Source organism: Schistocerca gregaria, chromosome 2, assembly GCF_023897955.1.
Source record: "Schistocerca gregaria isolate iqSchGreg1 chromosome 2, iqSchGreg1.2, whole genome shotgun sequence".
In the NCBI taxonomy this organism is placed as follows: Eukaryota; Metazoa; Arthropoda; class Insecta; order Orthoptera; family Acrididae; genus Schistocerca; species Schistocerca gregaria.
Genome location: NC_064921.1, coordinates 234,536,048 through 234,548,746, shown reverse-complemented (window position 1 = coordinate 234,548,746; position 12,699 = coordinate 234,536,048). Strand labels below are relative to the sequence as shown.

At 43.9% G+C, this 12,699-nt stretch overlaps 1 protein-coding gene across 2 annotated transcripts in view; it reads right to left on the bottom strand.

Moving 5' to 3' along the window:
- The window catches only part of LOC126336764 (chromosome transmission fidelity protein 18 homolog), a 443,331-nt gene that overhangs the window by 34,758 nt on the left and 395,874 nt on the right, over positions 1-12,699 (bottom strand). The gene's annotated exons all lie outside the window — the stretch shown is intronic.

Below are 12,699 nucleotides of genomic sequence, written 5' to 3'. Positions count from 1 at the left end.
ACAGAACAACTGTTCAATGTGACGGCCTTATGCCACCCACCAGGAGGACCTGTATGCACGGATGGCACCACTCCACTGGTCGACGTCCGAGCCAACGTCATGCTGCATCAATAACCTCCCCACACAGTGCATCCTTCACTGGGCCAAATAGATGGAAGTCGGAGGTGCGAGATGCGGGCTGAAGGGTGGTTGAGGAAGAATAGTCCAATGAAGTTTTGTGAGCTCTTCTCAGGTGAGCAGATTTGTGTGATGCCTAGCGTTGTCATGAAGAAGGAGAAGTTGGTTTACATTTTTGTGGCGACGAGTGGTTAAATCGTTACGAGTTTCGTTGCACCATGAGGGCGGACATCAAACAAAATAAACCCTTTCAGAGTCCCAGAAGGCTCTCGCCGTGACTTTATCTTCTAAAGGTGGGGCTTTGTACTATTTCTTCGGAGGAGAGCTGGTGTGGTGTCACTCCATGGATTACCGTTTTGTTTTGGGTTCGAAGTGAAGAATCAAGGTTTCACCGCCTGTGGCGATGTTCGACAAGAAACTGTCACGGTCAGACTCACAGCTACTCAGTATTTAGTCGTCTCCACACCAAACGTCTACCACAATCTATCAATAAGTAGTAGTAAATGATTGCAGGCGTTTGGTGTACAGACGATCGAATACTGAGATGGACCTCACACTCATTCACTCCATAGTGAAGGACGGTAATGGGGAATTTTGGTATGTAGATGTAAGGCTATATCTGGTGTTGGGTGACTTGCGTTCATCTGAAGATAACCGGACAGACGTCAGTATTTATAAATATACCAAAGGCAAATCTACAAAAAAAAATTGTTGCTGGCTTCGATTTAGGCACAGATTACTACTTACAAGAAGACGCGGACTATAAGCATACAGCGGAAACTGTCTGTGGTTGCTGTACCATTCTCCCTACGTTTTCACGTTTCCGTCACAGATCAGAGATCTTAGTTCACTTGAACGTCTTGGCTGTACGCTTGAAGGATTGGTCAGAAAGCATGAGATAAGAAGAAAGACTGCTCTGAAACAATGTCTGCACTATGAATCGCAAAACGTTACCTCACAGAATACCAAAACAAGTTCAGTCCATGCCGAAGAGGATAGCAGAAGTGATAAATACAAGAGGAATGACTACTAAGTACTAACATTGTCATTACGCTTAATTACATTGTAATTTGCTTTGCATGTGTGAATACTTTTTTCCTCACTTTGTGACACCAGCCGGCACAGAATATTTAGTTTCTTGTTGCACGAGTCTAATTTAGTTGATCGTTTTATATGTACAGGTTAGGAAGGAAACCACATACTGTTAGTTTACCAAACAACATCTCTGGTTGTGATGTTTCGTTCGGATAAACACAGTTGTTCTACAAGAACAACGCTGTATCAATACTTTTTTTTTTAATAACTGAACGGAGCCATGCTGTCTCTGTATCCGTTCATAATTGCGAAAGTATTGCCGGTGCAGTATTTTGTGCACGAACTGAGTTCTCAATTATGTCCGATAAATGTTCGAAGGGGATTCATGTCCGGCGATGTGGACGGCCAGATCATTCGGTAGAAATATTGAGAATGTTCTTCAAACCAATCGCGAACAACTGTCGTCCGTAACAAGTCCACCGTTGTCTGGTAACATGATCTCCAGGAATGGCCGGAAATAGTCTCCAAGTAGCCGAACATAACCATTTCCAGTCAATGATCGATCCAGCTGGACCAGAGGCCCCAGTCCATTCCATGTAAACACAGCCCATACCATTATGGACCTATCACCAGCTTGCGCAGTGCCTTGTTTCCAACTTGCGTCGAAGGCTTCATGGGGTCTGCGTCACACTTGAACGCTACCCTCAGCTCTTAGCCAACTATACCGGGACTCGCCTGACCACGCTCTGGATCTCGGTATAATGAACTCCCTAACGATTTCCGAAATGGAATGCCCTATGCGTCTAGCTCCAACTACTATTCCGCATTGAAAGTCTGCTAATTCTCGTCGTGCGGCCATGAATCACCCTTTCGCATCAGTCACCTGTGTACAAGCGTGCAAATATTAGCTCTATCAATGCTCAGCCCGTTTATACTTTTGTATGCGATACTACCGCCATCCCTAATGTACATATCGCTATCCCATGAGTTTTGTCACCTCAGGGTGATAGTCTGAATTATTAAATGTCTTATGGTGGCTATTTTAAAGCCTGTTTCCTAGTAGGCAAAATAACTAATAGTGCTCTGAGTGGCGCTGAGGCAAATAATGATTGTTAAAGATCTTTGTCACTTTCGGCTCAGCGCTTTACCACTCCCAGCCCCAGGCTCCAAATAATTTCAATGAGATTCAATCTCTATAATTTGTCCTAATGTGTATGTTCTACTGTTAATTGTCTGTGTTGCCCACTCGCCCTCGAATAAAGTGTGTACACAGGTACAGAGGGCAAGTTCATGTGTACGCCGTCACGGACGTGCCCGGAGCCGGAATGAGCACCGTGGCCGGCAAGCAGCACGGACCACGGCGCCGGGCAGCGCGGGTTAGAGCCAGCCAGAGCTGGGAGCCGTACATCTCGTGTGCACGCGTGGGCGGACCGCGGGAGTGCGGGTGGGGGTGGGGGTGGGGGAGGCGGTGGGGGCAGAGGAAGCGGCGGGCTGGCCGCTAGCAAGGAGGCCACAAGGAGCGGACGGCGGGCAAAGAAAAATAAGAGGCTTTCTCCCTCCGGCCGGGCCTGCAGCGATTCCATTTACTCTGTCCAGGAAAAACTCTTTTATTTCACGAGCTGGAACATCGTTAAATTCCATCTAAGTAGGGTTTATTTTGTACCCTTAACGTCCGGCCTGGATTTGTTGAGGTAATGGCATAGACTGCTAACCCCTCCTCCCTCACTGGGCCGACCCCTCCCCCACTTTCACGGTACAGTCCGGGCCGGAGCGGCCGCCGTCCGCGACCCCGGCGGTTCTGTGGCGGCTCAAACAACGGCGTGCCGCTTCAGCACACGAAACAGGGACGCAGTATCGGTATTTAATTTTGATCATTTAATGCCTTCACAGCTGTCCGTCACAACCTGTTTCGTCGTAAATGCACATCTTCAGGTGACCTTGGGTTCAGCCACAGTCTTTGAAAGTAATTTTGATCAAGTGGCAAAAAATGTTTCGGTACCATGACTCAAAAATTTCCAGTAGCCATATGGTGCCTTTTAGAGTCTCGTACGTTGATTAAAGATGTAAAAGTTATTCACGAAGGTCCTTGGTTAATTTTCGGCCACCTGAAGATGTTCGCCAAGTACGAAACTGGTTGTGGCATTACAAACGTACCTGCAATAGAGTCGTGGTGGTTTCTATCAACATTTAAGAGGAGGATGATCCTGGAAGTACGATGCACATAACGTGAGAAACTCATGGAGGCTAGGTCACAACCAGGATATCTAGCCACAACAAAGTGAAATTCCACATCTTTTTTGTACTTAAGCCCTGTTTCCGCAGTCGCAGTTATGCAAGCTGTAAACGTTATACATTTTGTTTTTCTGCTATTATAACGTCTAAATAAAACTTTTATTACAGTCACAAAAGAAGGGATATGACGTATATTACCAGTAAAATAAATTTATTGAAAGGGTTGGAATGCGTGTGATTTATAGGCAGGACATGTTTGTCTGAATTAGCTTACATCTGGAAGCGTCGTTATTTTCCAGGCTTCGGCACTGATTATTTCAGCCTACTTGCACTTTGACTTGCTGCACTACACGTTTATGGGAGGAGAAACGAGACAAATAATTACATAGCTAGTATTTGTCTACGATCTCCTGGCTAAACGCGTGACAGTATGCATAGCATTGCCAACTGAGCTGCTACCTTGCTTTTCAATTTATTTAAGAAAAATTCTTTTTATTATGGGTTGTATACGAATACATATCAACGTAAATAAAATGACGTAGTTTTTAGATTTTGGGCAGTTAATGCAAGGAAATCCGGTCTCGTAAACTGACATATGGTCAGTAGAGTTATGTGCTGACCACACGCTTCTCTATATCCGCATCCAGTGACGCCTGCGGGCTGAGGATGACACGGTGGTCGATGGATACCGTTGGGCCTTCACGATCTGTTTGGGTGGAGTTAAGTTTTTGATGCTAAAGAATAGATGAACAGGAAAAGAAACAAAGGCAATCATTATCATCGCACATATAGTACGAGACCGTCTTTTCAGTGATCACTGCAAAACAAATTTTTCGTACAGAGCTTCCTGGACTTTCTAGACAAGAACAGCTAATCAGCCAACGCCAACCCCCCCCCCCCCCACCCCAATACACACCGCAACCCCACTCAGCTTCTCTCCATCCCCTTACGACCTAACAGCAAGTAGCCTATTTCTATATTACCAGACAGTAGCCTACAAGGTAATCCTACTTGTGTTATGTAGCTAACTAAGTAATCCTGTTTCAGTACAAGAAAACACTTATGTACTTATCATGTCAGCTATAATAAACTGAATCTGTGTTACCATAAGCCATGATTCTACACAATGTTAATATAACAACAGAAAGAAAGTACAACGTTTTGAAGTTTTGTTCCATAAATTTAAAGTTCGTATGTATACAGTTCATAAACAGCTGCAATTCCATGAACCTGTAATTATTGTAACACTAATTTTCGGCATTAGTGTTGACAGCAATTTAGATGAAAGTATTTGCTCACAGGTTGATTGTATTCTATGCACAAGGAAACCAAATAATCATTTGTCAGCGATATGCCATATATTTGAAGGACGGCCAGTGTAACAAGCACCAATCGTGCAGCATAAGAAGGACGTTCTAGATTCATCGTTACGACCTGTATATAGTTACACCCATGGTGAAGGAGTAGTACCGTGTTGCCAACATGTTGTCACAATGGAAGCTGTCAGGTGGACACAAACTATGTACAAAGTCGCCCATACTGTGTCAGTAAGTAATAGAGTTCGAATTTCTTTACAACTCGCCATATAATCATTGCTCATGGCGACTCATTACAGTCTTCTTTTTATCTATATTTTGTCACAACTAGTACAGAACCTAACTCTACGGAAATCAAATATTTGACTTCCATGAGCCCCATCTGAAGATGAGCCTGGAAAGTTTGGGAAACTAGTTTATGGGCATAAAAGAATATTTCCAAAAAGTGACTTGTTGCAGTTTTCTGCATCTATAGGTAATAATAAAAAAATTACTGACGAACTTCTGGTAAATTGGACAGGATTTTCAGAACAAAACTTGTGACGTGCCCAAGAAATAACGTTTACCAGCAGTGCACATTCCTATTTTGACTGACAGTAATAAGACCGAGTTTTACTGCCGTACAAAGAACTGATGGCTGCCCATAGAGAAATAACTAGGAGAGAGAGAAAAAGGAACGAACTAATGGATGACGAAACCCACTGCTGTGCAAGGCGAGACTATGTGTGAAAGGAGAATAAATGAGAGTGGGCGGGGCGTGAAGCCATGCATTGGATGATGCGTAGGCTAACAAAATTCTCTGCTAGCTTCCAAGAGACAACGCAAGACGGCGACGATGACGTAAAGAAAGGTGGGAAAACGGCATAAGAATACACGCAGGATTAACATGTATGAGTATAACTGAAGATAGTGAGTGTCGGAAAAGGCAGCTGCTGTTGCTGCTGCTAATGACGACGACGAGACTCTTCTTCCAGACAATATTACGCCTGCAGTTGCACTACTGACGGACAGACACCACCACTGTGGGTTTCACTGTCCGATAGCAGTCGTATAGTTAATGCCATGGCTAAAAGTCTGCTCCACAGACTGGCTATTTCCCGATAATGGGTTAAGGAGCAGCGCACTTTCATCGTGTAATAATGAAAGGGGAATTGCAACATCTTGATTTTCACCTTTAATGTTTTAGCTCCTATCAGTTTGGGAAATTTTGACGATGACTTTCATCATCGATCTCCACAATATTTATCAACAGAAAAAAAATTTGGCTAAGAGCTCATTCGCAACGGAGATGTTGGTTAAACAGTTCTCGGTTAACTTGCCGCTTTAAATTCCGATGCAATTCTAAGCTTCCGATGAGTGCCCCCATTATGCAGAAAATGGTAGCCTCGCTAGACGGCCACTGTTTCCAGGTCCTGCTCGCTAGCGCATGTCGTCGTGCTATGCTGCATCAGATGTACAACCAACGTTCATAGCGCATTCTGCTTTGATTTTTCATAGCGTATTTAGCTTAGGTTTCCGTAAGCAAATAGGCCCATTGTTGTATGGTCATGCCATAGCAGAATAATCATTAGAAGCAATCACATCCACAAAATATTTAGGGGAATGCGTGCTGAGCGACTTTAATACTAATCGCAGATAAGGCAGATGGTAGCCACAGATTGATTGGAAAAATCCTAAGAAAATGTTGCTCAACCACAATGGAGGTAGCTTACAAAACCTTCTTGAGACCAATACTTGAATATTCCTCACCAGTCTGGTATCCGTAGGCCACAATATAGGCGCGATAGAGGAAATACAGAAGGTCTACAGATGAGCAGCGCGTTTCGATACAGGTTCATTTAACAAGCGCGAAAAGCGTCAACGAGACTCTCAGGCAACTTCTGTGGCAGACGGTCCAACAGAGGCCTTCTGCATTAAGGCGTGGTTTACTATTAAACTTCGGAGAGCTTAAGTGCTGAGAAGATTCAATGAGTGTAGCGCTTCGTCTTATGTATACACTGTGAAAAGACGAAGAAGGTAAAATGAGAGAGATTCGAGTTCAAACGGACACTTGCAAAAGTTCTTCTAGCGAATCATTCAACTGGAATAGGAAATCACGGGAAACAAAATCAGTTTCTTGAAAATTCTTGTTCAGTAGATAGTAATTTACTCAGCTTGATTATTTGATGCACTTCGCATAAAATACACTCTTAAAACGCGCACTAGATGGAATTATGCGATTGAGACGGAAACCGATGTCATTTACATGTACAGGTAAACAAATGGGTACGATTTCAGAAAAATTGGAAGATTTATTGAAGACAAACAGCTTCACAAAGTAAGCTACTCAATAACGCGTTGGTCAATTTCTGCCCTTATGTAAGAAATTATTCGACACGGCACTAAATGATTGAGTTTTTGGATGTCCCTCAGGCATATCATGCCAAATTCTGCACAGTTGTTGCGTCAGATTGTTAAAATCCCGAGCTGGTTGGAGGGTTCTCCCCATAATGTTCCAAACGTTTCAATGAGGGAGACATCGGACGATATCCTTGGCCAAGGTAGGGTTAGGCAAGCACGAAGACAGGCGGTTTTGCAGTGTGCAGGCGAGCATTACATTACTGAAATGTAAGCCCACGATGGCTTGCCATGAAGGGCAATAAAACGGGGAGAAGAAAATCGTCGACGTACTGACGTGATGTTGGGGTGCCGCGTCTGATAACCAACGGGGTCCTGCTATGAAATGTATCCACCTCAGAACATCACTGTTGCTTGTCGGGATGTAGGGAGGCGACAGTCAGTATCCCACTGACGTCTGCGGCGTCTGCAGACACGTCTTCGCTCATCATCAGGGCTCAGTGCGAAGCGGGACTTGTCACTGAAGACAATTCTACCTCATTCAATGAGATTCCAGGCTCAATGTGATTGACACCATTGCAAACGGGCTTGTTAGTTTATACAGGGTGTTACAAAAAGGTACGGCCACACTTTCAGGAAACATTCCTCACACACAAATAAAGAAGAGATGTTATGTGGGCATGTGTCCGGAAACGCTTAATTTCCACGTTAGAGCTCATTTTAGTTTCGTCAGTATGTACTGTACGTCCTCGATTCACCGCACCGCCAGTTGGGTGGGCTGACGAGAATCCGCAATCAATTGTGCAATCACGTCATCAACACAGGTTTTCTCTGAACGTTTGGTCAGGCATAGTTGGCGATGTCTTGATTGGGCCCCATGTTCTTCCACCTACGCTCAATGGAGCACGTTATCATGATTTCCTTTACAAGTGCGACACATGTGGTTCATGCACGATGGAGCTCCTGCACATTTCAGTCGGAGTGTTCGTACGCTTCTCAACAACAGATTCGGTGACCGATGGATTGGTAGAGGCGGACCAATTCCATGGCGTCCACGCTCTCCTGACCTCAACCCTCTTGACTTTCATTTATGCGGGCATTTGAAAGCTCTTGTCTACGCAACCCCGGTACCAAATGTAGAGACTCTTCGTGCTCGTATTGTGGACGGCTGTGATACAATACGCCATTCTCCAGGGCTGCATCAGCGCATCAGGGATTTCATTCGACGGAGGGTGGATGCATGTATCCTCGCTAACGGAGGACATTTTGAACATTTCCTGTAAGAAAGTGTTTGAAGTCACGCTGGTACATTCTGTAGCTGTGTGTTTCCATTCCATGATTAATGTGATTTGAAGAGAAGTAATAAAATGAGCTCTAACATGGAAAGTAAGCGTTTCCGGACACACGTCCACATAACATATTTTCTTTCTTTGTGTGAGAGGAATGTTTCCTGAAAGTTTGGCCGTACCTTTTTGTAACACCCTCTATAGTGGAGTAACTTCAGTTTACTAAGCACTTTTTGGCAGTTTTTACGTGAGCTTTTATGTAAAATGTTTGTATGAATAGGCTATGAAATGCTTAATTCGTGTGATGTCACTGACCTATGTAGTTTTGGTGAGTAAAAGAAATAATTGGTAAATGTGGCATATAAGTGCTGTTTGTCGTTGACACCCTGTAGAGGTCAACAGTAGACGGCTCAAGGGGTGGCGTGAGTTCAGCTCCAGTCTTATTAGCCGCCTATTATAGTCCCTGTGGTCACTGAAGCACCAGCTGCACGTAGGCAATGATAATGATGAATCTGGGGCTCTGAACGCCTCTTTGACGATTGCTCGGTCCTCACGTTCTGTCGTCTGTGCAGGTCGACCGCTTCCTTCTTGACGCTATGTTCGACCATGGTTCGCTCATTCCCGCCAACAGCATCGAACAGTGGAATCGCTCCTATTATGCCATGCGATTTGCGAACTACTCCAACTAGCTTCTTTGAAGGCAACTACGCGTCCTCTCTCAAATGCTCGCATCTGCGTCTATTGTTCACGCGCCTGTCTGCGAGGCACAGTTATTGTTCCGACTGACAAGGGGACCATAGAAGCTTCTCGTCGCCTATTTGTTTCATTCTGAAACAATGTACAAAGCACCACTAGGGCTTCAACAAACGTAAACAGGAAGCCACAACTCTCAGCCGCTATTGAGAAGACCGATTTCAAAATTTTAGGCTTGCTTTTATACTTTGTACAGCAGCAAATATTCAAGCAGTCCGCAGCCGAGCGAGAATGCGCGTAGCTTCACAAGCGCGAGGTCGTTGGATCAAATCTGCCTACCGGTACTTACATTGTATTCCCAATTTATTCTCTCAACAGATTTATTATGTCTGTATAAATTATCAACCTTTAGTGATTAATTTCTCATTTACATAACATTTACGCTGAAGGAGGAGATATATATATACACGAGAACTTTCAGTCAAATCAGAACAATCATTTCATTCATACAACTGAATCTACATTTGTCACAAGTATAACACACTAAAGCGCCAAAGAAACTGATATAGGCATGCGTATTCAAATACAGAGAGATGTAAACTGGCAGAATACGGCGCCCCCGTCGGCAGCGCCTAAATAAGACCACAAGTGTGTGGCGCAGTTATAAGATTGGTTACTGCTGCTACAATGGCAGGTTATCAAGATTCAAGTGAGTTTCAACGTGGTCTCATAGTCGGCGCATGAGCGAATTGAGACACAGCAATTCCGAGGTAGCGATGAAGTGGGGATTTTCCCGTACAACAGTTTCACGGGTGTACCGTGAGTATCAGGAATTCTGTAAAACATAAAATCTCCGACATAGCTGCGACCGGAAAAACATCATGCAAGAACGGGACCAACGACGACTGAAGAGACTCGTTCAACGTGGCAGAAGTGCAACACTTCTGCAAATTGCAGGGTCATCAACAAGCGTCAGCGTGCGAATCACTCAACGAAACATCGAAATGGGCTTTTGGAGCAGAAGGCCCACTCGTGTGCCCTTGATGACTGCGCGACACAAAGCTTTACGCCGCGCCTGGGCCATTCAACGCCCGACATTGGACTGTTGATGACTGGAAACATGTTGCTTGGTCCGAAGAGTCGCATTTCAAATTGAATCGAGCGGATGGACGTGTACGGGCATGGACAGAACCTCATGAATCCACGGACCCTACGTGCCAGCAGGGGACTGTTCAAGCTCGTGGACGTCCGTAATCGTGTGGGGCGTGTGCAGTTGGAGCGGTATGGGACCCTCTGACGCGTCTAGATACGACTCTGACAGGTGACACGTACGTAAGTATCCTGTCTGATGACCTGCATCCATTCATGTCCGTTGTGCATTCCGACGGGCTTGGGCAATTCCAGCACGAGAATGCGACACACCACACTTCCAGAATTGGTAACAGAGTGGCTCCAGGAACCCTTTTCTGAGTTGAAACACTTCCGCTGGCCACCAAACTCCCCAGACGGGAGCAACATTGAGCATATCTGGGATACCTTGCATCGTTCTGTTCAGAAGAGATCTCCACCCCCACCCCTCCACCCCCGCGTACTCTTACGATTTATGGACAGCCCTGCACGATTCACGGTGTCAGATCCCTTGAGCACTACTAGCAGCGGGCTAGCGGGGGCCGTACAAGATATTAGGCAAGTGTACCAGTTTCTCTGGCTCTTCAGTGTACGTGACCTATGGAGTGCTGCAAGAATCAGGATCACACTTATCGTAGGAACATGGAAAATAATTATTATTATGGCCCGTGTGATGAACGCCGAATTTTGGCATGTGCACGAGTTTTCAATATGTCTGTTGCGAAACACATTTGGTTTACACTCATAAACGGTACTCGGCCATCACACACTTCAGCGGCGTACCGAAGCAAATCACCGAATATTGGTACACACTGTAGGTATACGACTGATTGAGTTGTTAAGCTATCTTCTCTAAAAACAATCTATCTTCTGCAATAAGAGCAATTTAGTACTCGTTTTATAGGGTTCTTCACCTGTTCGCGCCTGAGGAATATGTTTGGGAGGATTTACTTTAGTACTGTACGCTGGCAGAATAACGTGGGAGCAAAAAACGTACCAGTAGGAAGATTCGATCTAGGCATCTTGCCCTTCTGAAATTAACGCTTACTCGTTCAATTGTGGACTCACTGAACGCGAGAAATCATAGAAAATATATGAACAGCCTTAAGATTTTCTAACTCGATATTCACGAAACCGGTAGAGGGTTGTCTCTCCCTGTTTACATATGTTGAAGTTGTGATGGTCCCGCGCCGTTAAATTATGCTGCAACGACACATATTCACCTACCAGTCGCCAAAGGTTACAATTTTGTATTTTCCGTCGACACCTTTTATCAATTAGTGACCATTTTGGATAACCCCTTCGTTGTGCGTCTTTTTTTTTTTAAGAGAGTATTATAGAATTCTTTTCAACATTATCTGATATGTCCCATACTCTATCTTCCTCCAAATGATCTTATTACTAACAAGGAAAGCAAAAATGAAAATCAGACAACTGAATAAACATTACCGTTACCTTTCGCTAAATGGACGAATACTTTAAAAGGAAATGTTACGTTAATTTCGTTGTGTCGAATGAATTATATGAGTAACAAAATGAATTTCAGCAATCAGTTGTCTAGCTTAGAAGTCTCAGTATAAAAAGGGTGCAGAGAATAAGATAATAGAAAATGAAGAGTAACTGAAATGCCAAGTGTAATATTAATATCAGCAAATAAATTATAAAATAAATGAGTGATTGTAGCCATAAAGTCGTCATTAGAAATTTTCTGTTCAGTGATTGCAGCTTCGAAGTCACGAGCACAATTTGTCGTCAAAGTAATCATTAATTCTCCCCCTGAGATAACGTTTAACATTTATTACAACGTTCTTTATAACTCTGTCACTGTGGAAGAATTGCTCGAACAAATATCGTTGAACGAATGCCATGATCCTAGTAAAGCAGGAGCAGCCGCTGAGATTACTATACGCTTTAAAAAATCATAATGCTTTTGTTGCTGGTCTATTGGCACAGAAATAATAAATATGCGAAAGTCATTGGTCCATAACTGAACCAGTACGTAAGAGACAAAACAGCATCCACCTGCTACCCTCAGCTAGTACCGCTACTCAGCAAACCTTGTACGCAGCACAGAACATTCGCCAAAGTAATTATCTGTTATTGGTTAACGAAACGAAATTCAATAAGCAGTATCAAAAATTTATGCCTACTGATGGACAATGTGAAAACGTCATATGACTCGAGAATAATATGGTCTTTGGAGAATTCTACGAGTTTTTGTGTTATTTGCCACAATATGCATCAACCTCCCTGGACATACGACGTGAAAATAGCGTTTCATCCGACAATAAGAGGTTCTTTGGTGAGTGCTATTTTTTTGCATCATGTAGCGCAGTATGTGTATCAAATTCCATGCGGTTATTGTGTCCAAACGAATGCGTGAATAAGGGAAAAATTCGGTTTAGGCGGTGGGGAAACAACCGACACGAAAAACCAAATTAGTGGCAATCGTGCTCCGGCGCATACTACGCTGCAACCGAGTTAGTGTTCAATCAGTATTCAATCACATCACTGTTGGAATTAGCAATCTTATTGCAGACAGATGAAACACCGAT